The 16,749-nt window shown below is 39.5% G+C and overlaps 1 protein-coding gene across 1 annotated transcript in view; it reads left to right on the top strand.

Moving 5' to 3' along the window:
* The window catches only part of CPA6 (carboxypeptidase A6), a 201,550-nt gene that overhangs the window by 43,603 nt on the left and 141,198 nt on the right, over positions 1 to 16,749 (top strand). The window lies entirely within an intron of this gene.

Here is a 16,749-nt window from a genome sequence, read left to right as displayed (position 1 = left end):
AACTCTCATCTAACCTAGTCCTCTGTTTAGAGGGACATAAAGACGCGATGCTTGGGGAAATGCATTTTAATATAATCTTTAGAAAAGGGCAATGAATCACTTAAAGTCCAGCCTACATGCAAGTCAGTTTTATACGCATGCCTCATTCTCCATGGCAACCACCAAAAACAATACAGTCCCCACCACGCCCCACGTCCAAGTCTATGTTATGATCACCATCAACAATTGTAGCCAAGTAATAACATGCTGAACCACTTACAGAGGAAATAAGCAATTAAGTCCTAACATCCTTGGATCTAAGCCTAATATTAGGCCGAACTATATAAGGAAATGCTCGCCAAGTAGTAGATAGCCATCTATGCAAGAACAAACTAAAACTCAGTAGATTGCTGGTTAATTTGGGGAGGGTGTTTTGGCTAAGCAGTTTTTGACTGTGGCTTTGTATCCGTAGAAAGCAAGACAGCTGTGGATACCCCTGGGCATTTTGCAGCTTCACTACTATACACAGACAAAGTGATTTCCACTCTGGCATCTCAAACATCAAACTGATCGGCATAAGCATTGGTTGATCTTTTAAGAGTAAAAAGCATAGTAGTGTTCAAGTCCATGAAATAATTGAAAATGTTTGGCTTAGCATATTCTCAATAAAAAGACTTTCAGAGGCATTAAAATCCATTCAAAACAGATGCCTAGAAGCATTTTGTCTTAAGAGTGTTTTCCTTTCCAAATATCAAGTAAGATTTTTAACACAAAGGCATATGTTTAATTTGGGCAAAAATATCCTTTCTATAAAAAGCAGGGTAACACCAAGGACTGTTGAATCAATAAGCTCTCATGGGTAGAATACATGTGAAATTCTTTTGGTTCTTGAAATTTTGGAGGCTGTTTTTTAACGTGAACTTTTTATTCGTGTAATATACATGTACAACATACCATGTTAAGTTGAATGACTTTTCAGAAAGTGAACACACCTACATAATTGATAATCAGACCAAGATACAGAATATTACCAGCACCTAGAAGTTCCCTTGAGTTTCTCGCAGCCTCTGCCCCTCCTCCCCAGCATAACCAACACCCTAACTTCTAACATCACAGCTCAGTTTTATCTGTGTGTGAACTTTTGCATTAACGGGACCATGCTCTTTATGTCTGGGTTTCTCTCACTTCACATTGCGCTGAGTGGTAGCTGTGTTTGTGCATGCAGTTGGAACGCATTCATTCTTATACTACAATGTATATCCATTCTACTGTTGGTAAATCCTGGGCTGTTTCCAGCTTGGACTATGACAAATATTACTGCTATAAACAATTTGGTCTGCATCTGCTGGTGAATATTTGGATGTATTTCTTTTGGGTATACAAAATATTTGACGATCTTTTGTTTTGTAAAAAATTTATGCTTTTCTCATTTAGAGGTACAATCCAGATGGAATTAATTTTGTATATTATGTGAAAGAGAGTCAAGATTTATTTTTTATATGGCTATTGGCTATCCATTCTTGCCTAGATACTTACTACCCTGGGCACTTGATTATTTCCACTTGTGGAGCAAGGGCAATAACTCCCAAAGAATAATATACATATGCATATATGTATACACATATATATGTACACACATGAATGTATATCACATACATGTGACACACAACACACAGAGATATTGAGGTGAAGATGGTGCTCTACACATTCATTTGTATGTTGACTTTATGCTTCTATGTAATATCCAATGTTGTTACTGATAATTGATTTCCAGGACAGCTTACAAAGGCTCCCTGCACATACTATTCCAAGTACACTGTACCAGTGTAGTGGAAAATGCAGTCAAATTCCAATTCTGGACCCCAGCACACTTTCCTTGTCACTAGCAGCAAGATTAAATGGTGCTTTGAGAGTGAATAAAGAGATGGACTTCAACAGGAATGAGTATGAAGGAGTGTAGTAGCTGCTATTGAACAGTAATAACTCATTCATTAGTAATTTATGGATACCAAAGTCCGTCTCTCTTCACTAATGTTCTGAATTGAGAAAGAGTAAGTACCTCCCATGGCAAGGCAAGAATTGTATTAGCAGAATCCAGTCCTCCATGTAAAACTATGAAGATTGTATCCTACATAACTCTTGGGAAGAGGTCATTGTTGACCAACCTCGATGTGAATGGTACCCAGAGTTGTGCAGTACAGTTCAGGACAGTGGCCCTGCTGGGATGGAGAGATAGATGATATAGATATAGATGTAGATGTAGATAGAGGTAGATGTAGATGATATAGATATATATAGATATAGGATAGATGATGATAGATGATAGATAGATAGATGATAGATAGATAGATAGATGATGATAGATAGATAGATAGATAGATAGATAGATAGATAGATAGATGATAGATAGATAGATAGATGATAGATAGATAGATAGATGATAGATAGATGATAGATATAGATAGATATAGATAGATAGATGATAGATGATAGATGATAGATAGATAGATAGATAGATAGATAGATAGATAGAAGATAGATAGATAGATAGATAGATAGATAGATAGATAGATAGATAGATAGATAGATAGATATGATAGAGATGATATAATGTCATGTACATCTTCCCAGGTACCAGGGAGGGACTGTTGCTAGAACTGGAACATCAAAATTTCCTGATATAATATCCTTATTAAAAGTTATAAGAATTTCAGCATTCAAAGTATTTTATACTGGATGCATTTTAAATAGCGATATACATTTATAAAAGAATAGAGTTCATAGTATATAACAACTCTTCAAGTAATACAAACTTCTTCCTTTTACTGTTCCTGATGCTAAAGTTCAGTGCTCTAAAGGAATGTCCACCAGGCATGTAAAAGCCTGTCTAGGAAAAAGAACTCAAATGAATCTATTACAACTTGTGCCAGTTATTTCTGTACAATTAATCTATAAAATCTTTATAACATAGCTGTGTGTCCATGTTGGAAGCTAAATGCCAATACAGTAATCATCTCCCCAAAACAGAATGGTCTGATGCCAGCCAGCCTTTTTGAAATTCTGGCAGAATTACTATCATCAGCTCAAAAAATAATATAATATCTGACATGTCCAAACAGTCACAGAGAATAATTTAGACCAGGAGTTTAAAAGGAGATGTAGACTTGACTGAGCTTGGTATTTTAGTAAATGAAATCTAATTTCTTTTTAACCTTATTTGAATTCAGGTTGACCCTTATAAATGTAGATTCTGTTGGATGCCACTTGGCCGGAAGTGAAAAATACAGCTGCCCCCCTGTGTTTGTGAAATCTCCGAAGGAACCATATCTGGGCAGATTAACTAATAATGAATGTTCTCACTCCACACAGCCCCACCCCAGCTAACACTCCTGTAACCCTATCAAAAAGCCAAAGACCAAGAGCATTTGAGATGTTGCTCCCTGGCAGATGTCATCAGTTTGGCTCAAATAAACTCACAAAAATTCTCAAAAAAAAAAAAAAAAAAAGGCAAAGACCTCATCTAGTGATACAACTGCTGTAGAAGTAGAATGTGTCATACCTGAGAACACTGTAATTTTGGAATAGGGCTCTTAGCATAAAAATAAGAATTTACTGATCTCAACGTGAAATGACCTTGAATCTGCCAAAGGAGCAAATGTGTTTCAGAGCAGAGACGCCCTGCAGTCTCAGGGTTAGAAATAGGTGATGCATTGATGTTGTGATTGGAGGGTTTGCACAAAGTTCCCACCCTAGCCCCCCAAATGGCTCTCACATCAAGTCAGACTCAACTGTCACTGCAAAAAAGCCATTCCAGTGGGTGGAGGAATTTCTTCTTTTAAGACACATGCTCAGGAGAGAAGGGTCCCCTGGCAGTGCTGAGTGAATTAGGCAATCAGATCCTTAAGAATTAGTGGGCAAGTTAGAGTTGGTTCTGATGGAGTAGGGGAGGGGTGAAAGGACAAGGAACCAGAGTGGTAAGAATTAGAAGAACTTAACTAAAATATATATTGTGAGGGATACAAGGATGAGTAGAAAGCAGGGCAAAACTACCTCCAGCAGGTGCAGGTCACCAGCACAGTTTCCAGAGTGACAGGCAGGCATCCCCTCTGTTGTGGAGAAAGTGTGTGTGTGGGGGGATGTCCCAGCAGGAATGAGAAGGGCAACCAACCTAGCAGTGGGTAGGCTGTGTCTGGTGGGAAAACATACCCAGAGCCAGTACCACTATGGTTGTATCTTTCTTTGGAAGCTTTAAATTTTCAGTAAATCTGAGAAGAGAACCAGTCATGTAGTCTTTATCTCTATTCATAAGACTTTATCTGGATTTAAATTCCTGCTATAAATATGATGCTGGGCAAGAGTAGTTTTTCAGTTGAGACCCTTTAGCAAAATTATAGCTATGGGGCTTTAGCATTAAAGTGATGGAGTTCTAGCATAACCTTGCAGCCAAGGCAGGCATCTTCTCTACATTGTTTCTGGGAAATGCTGTTACCTCTATGGTATAACCTGCCTCCAGAGCTTGAACCATGAAATCAGACCTCAGTTCAAATCCTCATAAGCTATATGATATTGGGCTTAACCCCTCAAGTGTCATATTTCACAGCTGGAGTAGAGTTCTTAGCTCCTGCATCATAGGGTTGTTCTGAGAATTAAGTAAAATGGCACATATGATATAGCACAGAATATAGCCTATAGTAAGTATTCAGTAAATGGTAGCTCTTGCTGTCTCCTTGACTTTCCTCCCTTTATTTACCTTTGTCTCATAAAGCAACCCTTGCTAGAATGTTTTATGTACAGCAGATCCTTGAATAACATTTTGTTCAACATTGTTTTATTATAACATTGATGAGATGCCATAGGAACTTAACTCTTGTTTATATCAACTAGCCTAAGGTAAAACTGGTTTTGTTATGCATAATTTTGCTTAAAGTCACAGAGCCTATCAATGATGTTAAGTGAGGACTTACTGTACAACAGCTTTATGAAAAGCTTCTCTAGGGGAAAGGCACTTCTCTGTGTCTTTTGCCTCCATAATGTGTCTTTCATCAACACAGTCAGACTCTCAGTGCCTTGAATAGTGCCTGAGGCATAGGAGGCACTTAGTACATTTTTGTTAAATGAATTTTGCTGAATTAAGTCTATTCCATTCCATGTGCATGCTAAAATGCTATTGTTTTCTGATGATAAAAATAATAAGACAAATGAAAGATGACAATGTTAAAATAATGTGACCTTGAACATTCAGATCCAAATTTAAAATTGTCTTCTAGTATCAGAAAATTTGAGTATCCTTTATTTTTCCCCTTCATGATCTGTTTTAACGCTGCCTGAGAGAGTAAGAAAAGTAGATAGATGTAAGCAAAACAAGACCAAAGAATTTAGACCTGGTATAATATTCCTGCCTTCTGTTTCCTTTTCCACAGTTCATCTTTTTATATTTCTCACTGGGCTACATTTCATTAGCTGCCCACTGTACCTGTACCTTCAAATCACATCTAGTTGAATTGTTTCTTACTTCAGAATTTGCTATAGCTCCCAAGTTGCTATCAACTTTGGAAACACTTTGTTACATAAAAAGTTGTGTGTGTTTTTTTACTTAATAAAATACCTTCCTCTGTAGTACCTAAAAGATCCTATAAGCTTAAAGCAAGTGGGCAGTTAGGACTAATTTGTTCAAGGAAGACTCTGGTCTGGAATTTCATTGATTTTTAAAAGCAAAACACCCCTTTATGGGATATAGAATAAAGCATCCTGGCTGTGTTCCGAGCTGAACTTCAGACTGGTTTGATGCCTAGGTCAATGGCATTTCAATTACGATGCTTCTAAATGAGATAGAAATTGCTCCAGCTTTTGCCCCTGCATGATCACGTCAGGCCTCAGCTCTCTGACCAACCTCCTCTCAGGAATTCTCATAGACCCACAGGGAGCTGGAGAGACTTTGACTTGATACTAGAGACAGAGTAACAAGGAGGTGACCATGGGTAGGCTGAGTGAGGAAGGTAAAAGAGAGGATGGCTTCTCGGTTACTGGCTTGAGGGCCTGGACAGGTGGTGGTGTCATTCAGTGCAAAGGAAAGAATGGAAAATGAAATGTTCTGGGTTGCACAGAAGTGTAAAACGGTGTCTGGAAGATTTGTAGGTGGCAGGAAAACATTTTGCACAGGAAATAGAATGAAAATATGGGTTCAAAGAGGGAAAAGATGTAAAATTTCTTACTGTTATGTGATACGTGGATACCTTTTGATACATTTATAAGTGTGATGTATTTTTAAATGCCAGTATTTTCAGTGCACCGAAACACTATATCCATTGCAGCTATTTAAACGTATGATGAAAAATATTAGATGCCAACTTTAAAGAGTGAGAACAGATAGTTCTGCAAAACTCTTTTAGGGTGTACATAAGCACAAATATTGAAAGATCACTGCAGAAGAAAACCGCGTAATTCTAGCCTGCATGAAGAAGAGGTTGTCACGTTGAACAGTTGTCTTAGTAATAGAAAAGAAAAAAATTTTCTGAAGTCTCCTATTTCTACAGCAAATCGCACACTAGTTGGTTTCAGATTCAAGGACATCATGTTCTTTAGTCAGCTGGCAGGGCTGATGCCACAAATATATAAAATATGAGACCAGAATGAAGGCATATAAAGAAGCAGCAGGTTCCTATCTTGTTTCATGTATTTTTATACTTCAGGTACCTCAGCCTGATTCTTAATTATTTCCTTTAGCAACATCAATGAACCCTATGGAATGCTAGGTGACATTAAGGAGCCAAAACATGGCCTCTCTGCTAGTATTAGACAGATGTGTACAGCAGTGTGATGCCACTGAGAAGGACCTTCCTGAAGAGCCGCTCCTGTCTAATGAGTAAGCTTCGGAGGGGGCGTGCATAATGAAGGATGGCAGGGGGACCAGGGTGGGGAAGGGGGTACATGGTTATAGACAACTGAAAAAAAAGTGCAGGAAGATTTTCATACCAAAAGAATTATTTCATGAGCACCTATTATGAGCTGGACACCATTGTGGGCTGGAAGCAAGATCGAGGTGATTGCTTTCATGACTGCATGAGAGATCATCTTGAAAACAGCTCTGGACTCCATGGCAACCGCAATCACCAGTCAGAATAAGAACTCACATTACATAAAGAAAAATCTTGTTTTTCCTCCCCAAATAAAACTAAAACCATCTCCCAATCATTCTCTTGGATTACAAAAAGGAAAAAGATGGTAAAACATACATGTGAGTTTGTGATTATGTATATAGATGAATTATTGACATACAAGTGCTTCCTTTCTCAGAACACTCAGAACCATGACAGTGATGAAGATAAAATGTACGTATGGGTATTGGTATTTGATGTTTCATTTCCAATATTGCCTACTCGATTCCCCTGCCATTTCCCCTGCCTTCATTTCTGTGTCCATCCAGGATGCCTCAGATTAGTTCCCAGCCCACAAAGAAATTCAGATCACTTGAAGATGTTGACTTGCTTTCCTGTAAACATATACACACACCAGATATGTGTTCACTATTGCTAGTAGGCAAAAATAATACCTTTGCTGTATCTGCATTGGTTTTTCTTGTAATTGTGATATACTTGTATTTTCTTTTACTCTCTGAATGTCCCTATTGGGCTCCCAGGCCTCAGGAAGCCCTGTATCTGGGGAGGGGGAGGTTTGCCTACACCAGTAATAAATGGCTTGTCAGTGATCTCATCTGTAAATAGGCTTGATTTTAAGAGTATTATGTTTAACTTTGCTAATAGGTATGTATTTTGTGTCTTGGATAAATAATTGGAGTGATTCCTCAGACCCCTCAAACAATATTACTACATATAGACTAGTTTTCCAGGAGCTAAGAACAACATAAACATCAATATTTTTATTTTAACTATTTTAGTATGAAATCATTCTAAAATGTAACACATCCTAACTGAATGCAAGGCTAATTTTTAATCTTTTATGACCAAGAGTGAATACAATCATCAGCAGTTATTATTTAGAGAGACTCCAATGCTGAGCATTCTTGGTTTCCATGTTATATGGCTCCCAGATGCTCTGTTTTTTGTCCTTATATCCATTCTTTATTTCCTTCTTGCTTAGTTACACTAATACAAGAAAGAAGCCCCAAATGTCTATGAGAAACTCTTTAATCCCTTTTGAATGTCTGTCCTTCTGTTACTCTAGGATTCGATAGATGCTCAACAGGGAAGGAAGGAGAGGAGGGAGGCAGGGAGAAAGATATTAGCTGAGAAACTTGATTTAGTTTATAGTTTTAAATGATTTAATTATTAAATGTAAGTAAGTTCCTGAAGAATTCTATTATCTCAGCATAGATTCTGTAATATTGCCCTCGGCAGCTTGGAAATGACTGTTGCTTATTTCTCACTCCTGGGATGAGTTGGGGAAAGATTCTGTGTGCACATATAACTTTATCAAATTAACCATTTCTAAAACTCATTCACCTCTCACTCTCTTTAGTCTACATGTAGAGAAACCTCCGAATCAATAATCAGTTGTCAATATACAGTTAGATGATATTGCCATGCTTAAGAATCATATAGGTAAAGGACAATTTTCAGCCTCTATAATAAATGCTCTCACTTAAGAATGTGGTAGTAACCCTGGCTGGTGTGGCTCAGTTGGTTGGGCATCGCCCAGCGCACTGAAAGGTTGCCCATTCAAATCCTAGTCAGGGCACATGCCTGGGTTGCAGGCTCCATCCCCAGTAGGGGGCATGCAGGAGTACTCTCACATCGATATTTCTCTCTCCCACCCTCTCTTCCTCTCTTCCTCTCCCTTTCTCTCTCAAAAAAAAAAAAAAATCAATAAAAACATTTTTTTTAAAAATGTGGTAGTAAATAGCCAGTTTGTAATTAGCACTGGAATAAATCTGATGGTAACTCAGACTATCTTTCCTGGGTGATTTCCCAGATGATTTGGGCAATAGATCTTTGGTTAACAAGGAAGAAAGCTGATTGATAATGGTCCTGGTTTTCAAGATCTGCCTCCAATCCATCCTTTCACTGACATGAGTGGTCCTTCCTCCATGACCATCCTGACCACAGCTGCCCCGTCCTTTATCTACAGGCGAGCAGCCACCTGTTCTAGCATTTGCTCAAGCTGCATCTTTTAAGAAACTTCCTCCCAGGAAGTTTTGGGTTCTCTTTTCTCCTTCGCTCCCTTGATACTCCATTTTAGCAAATGTAATCTAATTATGAATTTGCATGTCAGTTTCCTCTAAATTATGTGCTTCATTTTTGCATATCGCATATATGGTAAAATGCCATGTGCCCAGTAAGCATTTAGAAATATTTTTGAGCCACTGAATATCAAGAGATTTTGTTATCATAAATCTCCAGATAAACTTGTGAAACAATCAATAATCACACTTTCCAACAGGTATCTATTTTTCCTACTAGAGCATATCTTTCATGGGATATGCTATGTATCACTGAGCCACATCAATTTTGAAATAAGAAGTAACTGAAGAGCAGCTACTATAATTTGAAGAAAGAACTAGCCCTGCAATTATAAATAATCCTATCATAACTTAGAGAAGTTATTTGACTCCTTTTAATTGGACCAGTTCTTTCACACTAGTGAAGCAGTAGAGAATTGCCTGCGTGCAGAACTGATGGACAACGGATGAGGAACTGTGATGTTAAAGCCTTTACTGGGTGTGAATGTATTTGTATAGTTCTGACTACTTGAACTGTTGAAGTGATTAATCCACTGGAAGCTACTGAAAGTACTTTGACAAAATATACTGCACCAATATATTGCAATAAAAAACAATTTCTTAGCCATAAAATGAATAAATTTAAATTTTTATAATTGTAGGGGAAAACCATGTTGAACAAAGCCTTTTTAACTGGATTACTGATGCTAATTAATAATGCATATGCACATAGTCTTCTGTAATAAGTCTTCAAGGAGGAAGATTTTAGTATTATGCAAATATGTGAAGGAAAAAAAACCGTGTGCATGGACCCATGCCCACTCAACCCAAATACTGGAGAACCTTCTGTGTGTAGGATAGCACCATGTCAGTACCATATAACAACTACCTTTCGATTTGTGGTCATAACAGTGGCTGGCTAGACATGTTGTTACTTAAGAAGCTCATGTCCTCCCAGGAGCTTGGAACATGGGAATGGTTCTGTTATTAGATGAAGTGGGGGGTCCTTTTACTCACTGGGTGCTGGGGGTGGAGTCCTTATGATAACTCGAGAAAAGGAATTTTCTGAGACTCACACAGGAGAAGGAGTGATTTTTATTTGCCTAGAATCCCATCCCTGAGTTTCTAAAGTCCCATTTCCCTTTGTCCAGCCATAGAAGTATAGCTGGGGTTTCAGTAGAGCTAAAATCAAAGCCAGTGTCCAGAGTTTCCTTTCCATGTTGGAGCCAGGTCCAGTTCAGCATCAAGCTAGTTAGTCCATTCATCCATTGTGTGTGGGGTCCATATGGCTGTGGGCCACGTAGGTGAATGCAGGAGAGTGCACCCCAAGCAACAAGAGTCCCAAGGGTCCCCAAAGCACAAGAGCACAAGAGACTGAACTCCTTTGTTCAGGGGATTAAATATCCCAAATTTCCTCGGACTTGCAGTGGCCATGCCCATTCTGGCCAACCATCTCTGTCCCCAAGTGTGACTGACAGCAAGCACTTTCCCTATGTCACCCCAACTTTACTGGGTATGCATCTACCTTCACTTTGTTGGACCCCTGGGGAGCATAAAGTTGTAGCTTCCTGATGAAATTATCTAAGTGACATGCGTATGACATCTGGCCTTCCCTTTGCTCCTTTTTTATTATTAATAACTAAGATAATTACAACAGTATCAGTTCATCTTTCTATCCCAAGTGCCTAGCACCCATGGAGCTTTTTTTCTGAAAGTGAGCAGCCCACTGTGGCAGCCATGGGGGGCTGGGCATGCAGTATTGACCATCATTTCAAGCTGTGTCCCATCATTTAGAGCTGAGAGTATCTTTTCTTCAGTTGGGATTAAATTAATTTATAATTATTCTCATATCAAAAGAAATTAGAGGGAGGGTCAGAGGACCAGAAATACAACCCCAGTTTCACTACTAACTCTGAGGCTCCCCCTCAGATGATCCACCTAACCACACTGAGTTCCCTTTTATAAGTCTATAAAAGGAGAGGAAGTGTGAAGATGAAACCATAGTCCTCTAGGATCTAATACAGCTTTAAAATTCTTTTATCTACAACTTTTGGTGGGAAAATTGGAAAGGAAATTTCCAGCAGGCTGGGAGTTAGGACACTTGGGTCCTGGTTCTAGCTCTGATAATTAATTTTGTTACACTGGCCTGCTTAACTTGTTTTGGAAGAATTTTGGGGCTGAGGGACTTAACTAGGTGAGCTCTGAGGTCCTTTCCTGATCTGAGAATCAAGAACCTACTCACTAAGCCACCTGTGACATTGTTGAACAGGAAGCCTTCACTCCTGATCTGAAGTAATATTGGGCACCATCAATCTTTCCTTGGCACACTGAACTGATGATTTTACTCAGAGGTCATCAAAGCAGAAATGGGAGTCCACCATCAAGTTTCAGTGTTTAAAATTCCTAATCAAGAACTTTACAAACTAAAGTTTCAAAAAGTCTTCTTTTGGATATTAAGTGTGAAAATTTATTAACTCATGGTATATCATGATTAGCTCATGGTAAATGGTTAGCTCAAGCTGTTAAGAAGATTTTGTTGGCAGTTAAATGTGTCTAATAAAAACAGGAAACAGATGGCTAATAATTATAGTCTGGTAGAATAAATTTTCCAAAATATTATTTTTTGAAGGAAACATACATAGGGTCTTTAGTAGTAAAAAGGTGATGACCTCTAGGCTCAGTCATGATGGACTAGCCCTTGTATAGGAAAGTTAAATAAATCCAGAGCTTGTTTAGATGATCAAGAGTTTTAACCACTCTTATTGACCTGTAGATTCCACATCCTGTCACCTGGACTTGGCCCTTCCCTTTCTGCCAATGCCCCTGGAAGGCAGGGCCGCAGTCTTCACCTGGGGCCTCTGTGTCGCAGCCTAGGTCACAGTCACACCACCAGGCAGCACTGTTCCCCAGCAGTGTCAGATACCTCACTCCGCTGCTGCTCTGGGTTTTGGAATAAAAAGCTTTCCCTAAGAGTCCCTCAAAAATCTTCCTCTCATCGAACCACCAACCCAACACTTCCTTCTTCCCATCCCTAGTAACAGGGAGGGACCAGTGGTGACTTTCTGTCCAGGTTCTAGGGCTGTGAGTTCCCAGGCCTTGTCTCCCTCCTCACAGCTTCACTGGCCACCACCAAGGTCCTCCACTGGCAAGAGTGACCCCCTTTAGCCCTCTCTCACCAATACCCGAGGTCTCCTTGGACCTATTTTCTCAAGACAATGAGTAACACCTTACTTTGGAGACCTCAGTGCAAATTTTCTGCCCACCTCTGTGACTCTTCTGACCAAGCGAGGCTTTGCATCCTCTCCACTGGGGGGTGTAGCAGAGATGTACAGAACTATGTCCGAGGAGGGAATTGTCACCTGTGTCTGAGCAATGGGTAGAACTCCTGAAGGGGTCATGTCTATCCTGGTTCTTTAAAGCTATGAGTCTGCCACCTTTAAAGGACAGTATAGCGTGTTCACTAAACCCTAAGCTCAGTAGTCCTGAAACTTTAGTCCTGAAAGAGGCTAGATCAGAAGATGAGCCTATAGGGATGGGGGCAGGCACAAACTCCAAGAGGTCACATATATTTTGTCAATTACCTATGGAAGGTTTTTCAATTGCCAGGCATTGCCATAAGAGTTTACCTGCATTCATTCATAACCCAATGAGGTAGGCACCGTTATTATTCCCATTTTACATATCAGGGAATTGGAAACTAGAAAGGCTAGGTTACTTGTCTAGAATCCCATAGCTTATCAGTAGCAGAACTGGAACTCAGACCAGACTTTTTGAGCTCTAAAGTTTATACTCTAACTTTATTAACTGTACACTTGAGAATTACTGCTGTAACAAACAGAGGCCCACTGGAAGTTCTAAAATGAGAGGAATGGTGCAATAAAAACAGAGCTGTACAAGGAAAATATATGCACTGGAGGCTAGACTGAAGCAAGAAGACCAAAAAGAGGAAAATGTCAGTGAATTTGGGCTTTATTGTTTAGGTGATGAGAAACCACAGGAACATATGATTAATTTGGAAAGATCTAATTATAATTTTTCAAACATTTTCAAAATAGTTTTATACAAACTGTATTTTTCATCTTTTCAGTTTTTATATCTGGAGATATTTATCCTGACTGTTTGACAGATCTATTCCTATGTCACATTTTCTGTGGTGTCATTCACTTCAATTTCAGCAGTAGAAATGTAGGTCAGAGAATAGGAAATTACAACTTCATGCAGAGTGTCAGTCCTGTAAGGTCCCAAAGATCTCAGTTGTATACAGACATGTCTGTTAAGGAATCGGGAGAGAAAAGTAATGGAATGAAAGATTAGTACCCTTTTAGCCTGAATTGTTTTCAGGTGTTGTACTTGTTTCCTTTTGTTTTGTTTTCCTGAGAAGAAATAGAAATCTTGTAGAACAAAGCCACAAAATTGTATCAGTAGTCCACTCCACCTTTAAAAGTGAGCCTTTGCTGATTTGGGGATGGCGGTGCAGGGGAGAATAAGCAGTTTGGGTAGTACCTTGGGAGTTCTGATCACTTTTGGTTTAGTGTGCAGTAAACTAAAGGTTTGAGTATAAGGCTCCTTGACTATTCTTTAACACATTTAACCAGCCTTGTAATAGGATGAGCCATAATTACCCAAGTACAACTCTAGTAATAATTTTTCCTGGGATAACAGCTAGTACTACATCTTAGTTCCTAGGAAAGAGGGACCAGTGCCCCAGGTGTCATGCTCTGGTCCTTCTCCAGGTACACCCACATCCTACTCAAGGTGTGTACTTCCATTGACTGTCGGGGAATCCAGGGCCCTGGAACCCAAACCCAACAGCCTCAAGCCCACTTTTAGGGCCCACCTGAGCCCAAGTGGTAAGAAGGGGCAGGTATTTTTGTGGTCTGTTTTTGGAGCTTGGATATACACGCCGGGGCACCCATAGTCCAGGGATAGGAGAAGGCAGCAAATGGGCAGCAGGTTAGGGGGCTGCCTCTCTCTGTGCTGCTACATTTGGGCACTGTACCCCATGGAGCCCAATAATTCTACATTTGAACCTGGACTTCCAGGCTATTAGGAATGTATGCCTGTCAGGGTAAAAGGATAAAACTTTTTATCATCTTATCACCTTGATTTGTAACTCGTAATATTTACACGTTTGGCAAGAAGGTCTCCATTTATATTCTTGACTAGGGCTGTATACAAATGTTAGGGATGGGTCTGAGTTGCCACCTGACCCAAAACCATTGAATCAGACTTTGTCACCTTGGGATGTAGAACTGCGGTTGGTTTCTGCTGGCCACCTGAACTGACCCAGCTCCATGTTCCAAGGTGAGAAAATTTGGCCCTTCACAGAAAGCTGCTCTGCCTTCGAGTGTCCAAGTATTCCTCACCATCTTGCAGTCTGAATGCTCTACTTATTTTTTGTGTGTATTTGCTCTCCGGCAAAGGTCAAGGATGTTTGTGTTTTTGATCATTGCTGTTTCCTTTTTGCTTAGAAGGGGGTGTGGTGTGTGGTACACGCTCAAGAAATACTTGAATACATTACCAAATACAAGAACGAATTACCAAATACAAGAGTGAACTCATGATTGCTTCCCAGAATATAGCTTTACACAAAGTTCTCTCCCTTTAGAATGAGATTATAACTGCAAGCTGTATAGGTCCCGAGCAATCTCAGAATTCTGTGATAACCAGGGAATATTAATCCAAATCACTGCAGTAATACTAATACCAAAGTCACTAAACTCTCGAGTGAGCCACTACAAGCCTCTTTCCAGAAAATCCACGTCCTTCGGGAAATTAATGGAATCAGTCACCCTGTTGACTGCATCTACTCAGTGATGTGAATTCCAGAGGCAGGCTGGCATGTTCCTTTACAAATAAGTAAGATCGGGGGAAGGTGGAAAGCTTTACATCATTACAGTTTATTAAACTGCAATGTTTAACCCTTACTACGTGCTAAACACTACATTGATGGGTAAGGTCATTTAAACCTCACCACTCTATTAGTAAATAGGATATTTTCCAGAGAAATCTGAAGTGATCTTCCTAAATTTATGCTGCCATATGATTCAAACTTAGGTTTTCTGAATCCAAAGTCTCCATTATGCTATCCTGCCTCCATAAATAATAAAATTAAACCACTTGGGCTTTGTTACTGACACTGAACTAGATTTGAAATGATCAAGTCTCTATAGCTGCTTCCTACCTGGATTATGAAAACACTGACACAGTGATGAAATGTTTCCACAGTAGAGGAAAATGATATTTTCAAGGTTGCAATCTTTTCCAATTCATTTTTTGAAAGTTATCTTGGCTTATCATTGGGGAAAATCTCCAAGCAATAAAAGAAATGCAGTGAAAAGAAAAGGCCATGTATCATAAAATGTGCTTTGTATCTGGATAACAACATGTGATCTATTTATTACTTATGATAAATGTGAAAATAAATTGTTTTGGTGGAATTCATGAATAGGACCGTCTGGGTAATGTGAAGTCTTGCTTCTGGCATTCAGTTGGTTGAATACCTTGTTGCAATGCAGAGGAGGACCTCAGGGCAGTTTTGCAAACATAATTAGGTTTGTAGTTTATTAAAGTGTGGATTTGACGTTCTCCAATGTATAATGTATTTTCAATAATAGTCCAAGTGCTGGGAGACTCTGAAAGAGATCGGGGAGAAAGTGATAATATTTTGTTAGTGTGCATCCGAGGAGAAAGTCTTATCTATCTTAGAGCAGCCATATTAGCTTAATCTTCTCCATTTTCCCCCCATATCCTTAATGACTTCAGCTAATTTTAACTGAAATCAATAGGTTGGTATATTCCTTTCCTACCTTAGGTAGTGCTCAATTACACATATATTGCATGGTTTTGTCTCTTAATTAGCAATTTTTGTAGTTTGAGGGATGACTGGCAGCCATAATTTAATCAGGGGAATCTCAGCATCCTCTGATAACTTTTATAATCTGAATTTGAACTCTGCTGTGTATCTGCTTCCATTCAGTAGGGGGAATCCTGGCACATTACAGAGCAAAAAGAAAGCCTGCATGTCTGGACCATAAAGGGCGAAGAGGCGAGGGGTGCAAGAAGAGCCTGGAGAAGAAGGCAGAGGCCAGCTGGGATAGGGTTTTGCAGGCCAGGCCATGAATTTGATCTTTCATGAATGGAAAGGTAGTGGAGAGTTGTAAGTAAGGGGGCACAGAATGCCATTGGCTTTTTGTTTTTTTATTTGTTTGCCTGCTTTGTGAATAGATCGAAGGACAACAACAAGGTAACAGAGAAACCAGTTAGGAGGCTGAGAGCGAAGGGGGGAGAGCAGAGGAGTGGTGGAGATGAAGAGAGGAAGCGGAGTCTGTATTAGACGTAGAATGTACCGGATTTGATCATGGATCGGATATTGGGTTGAGGGAGAAGGGACTTTTTCAAGCCAGAGACTCCAGTTTCTGGCTTGCAGACTGGGGAGGGGTTCTGGATATTTGATATCATTTAACAGAATGGAGAAGTGGACTTGAGGGCAAGATCATCTTGGTCGTTGCATATGCGTGTGAGACGTCTGGGAGCCACCCAGGAAGAAATAATTAGATATCAGTCAGATATGGGAGCAGGAACCAGGAAGAGAG

This window comes from Miniopterus natalensis, chromosome 16 (genome assembly GCF_054644295.1).
Source record: "Miniopterus natalensis isolate mMinNat1 chromosome 16, mMinNat1.hap1, whole genome shotgun sequence".
NCBI lineage: Eukaryota > Metazoa > Chordata > Mammalia > Chiroptera > Miniopteridae > Miniopterus > Miniopterus natalensis.
This window is presented reverse-complemented; position numbering and strand designations above follow the sequence as displayed.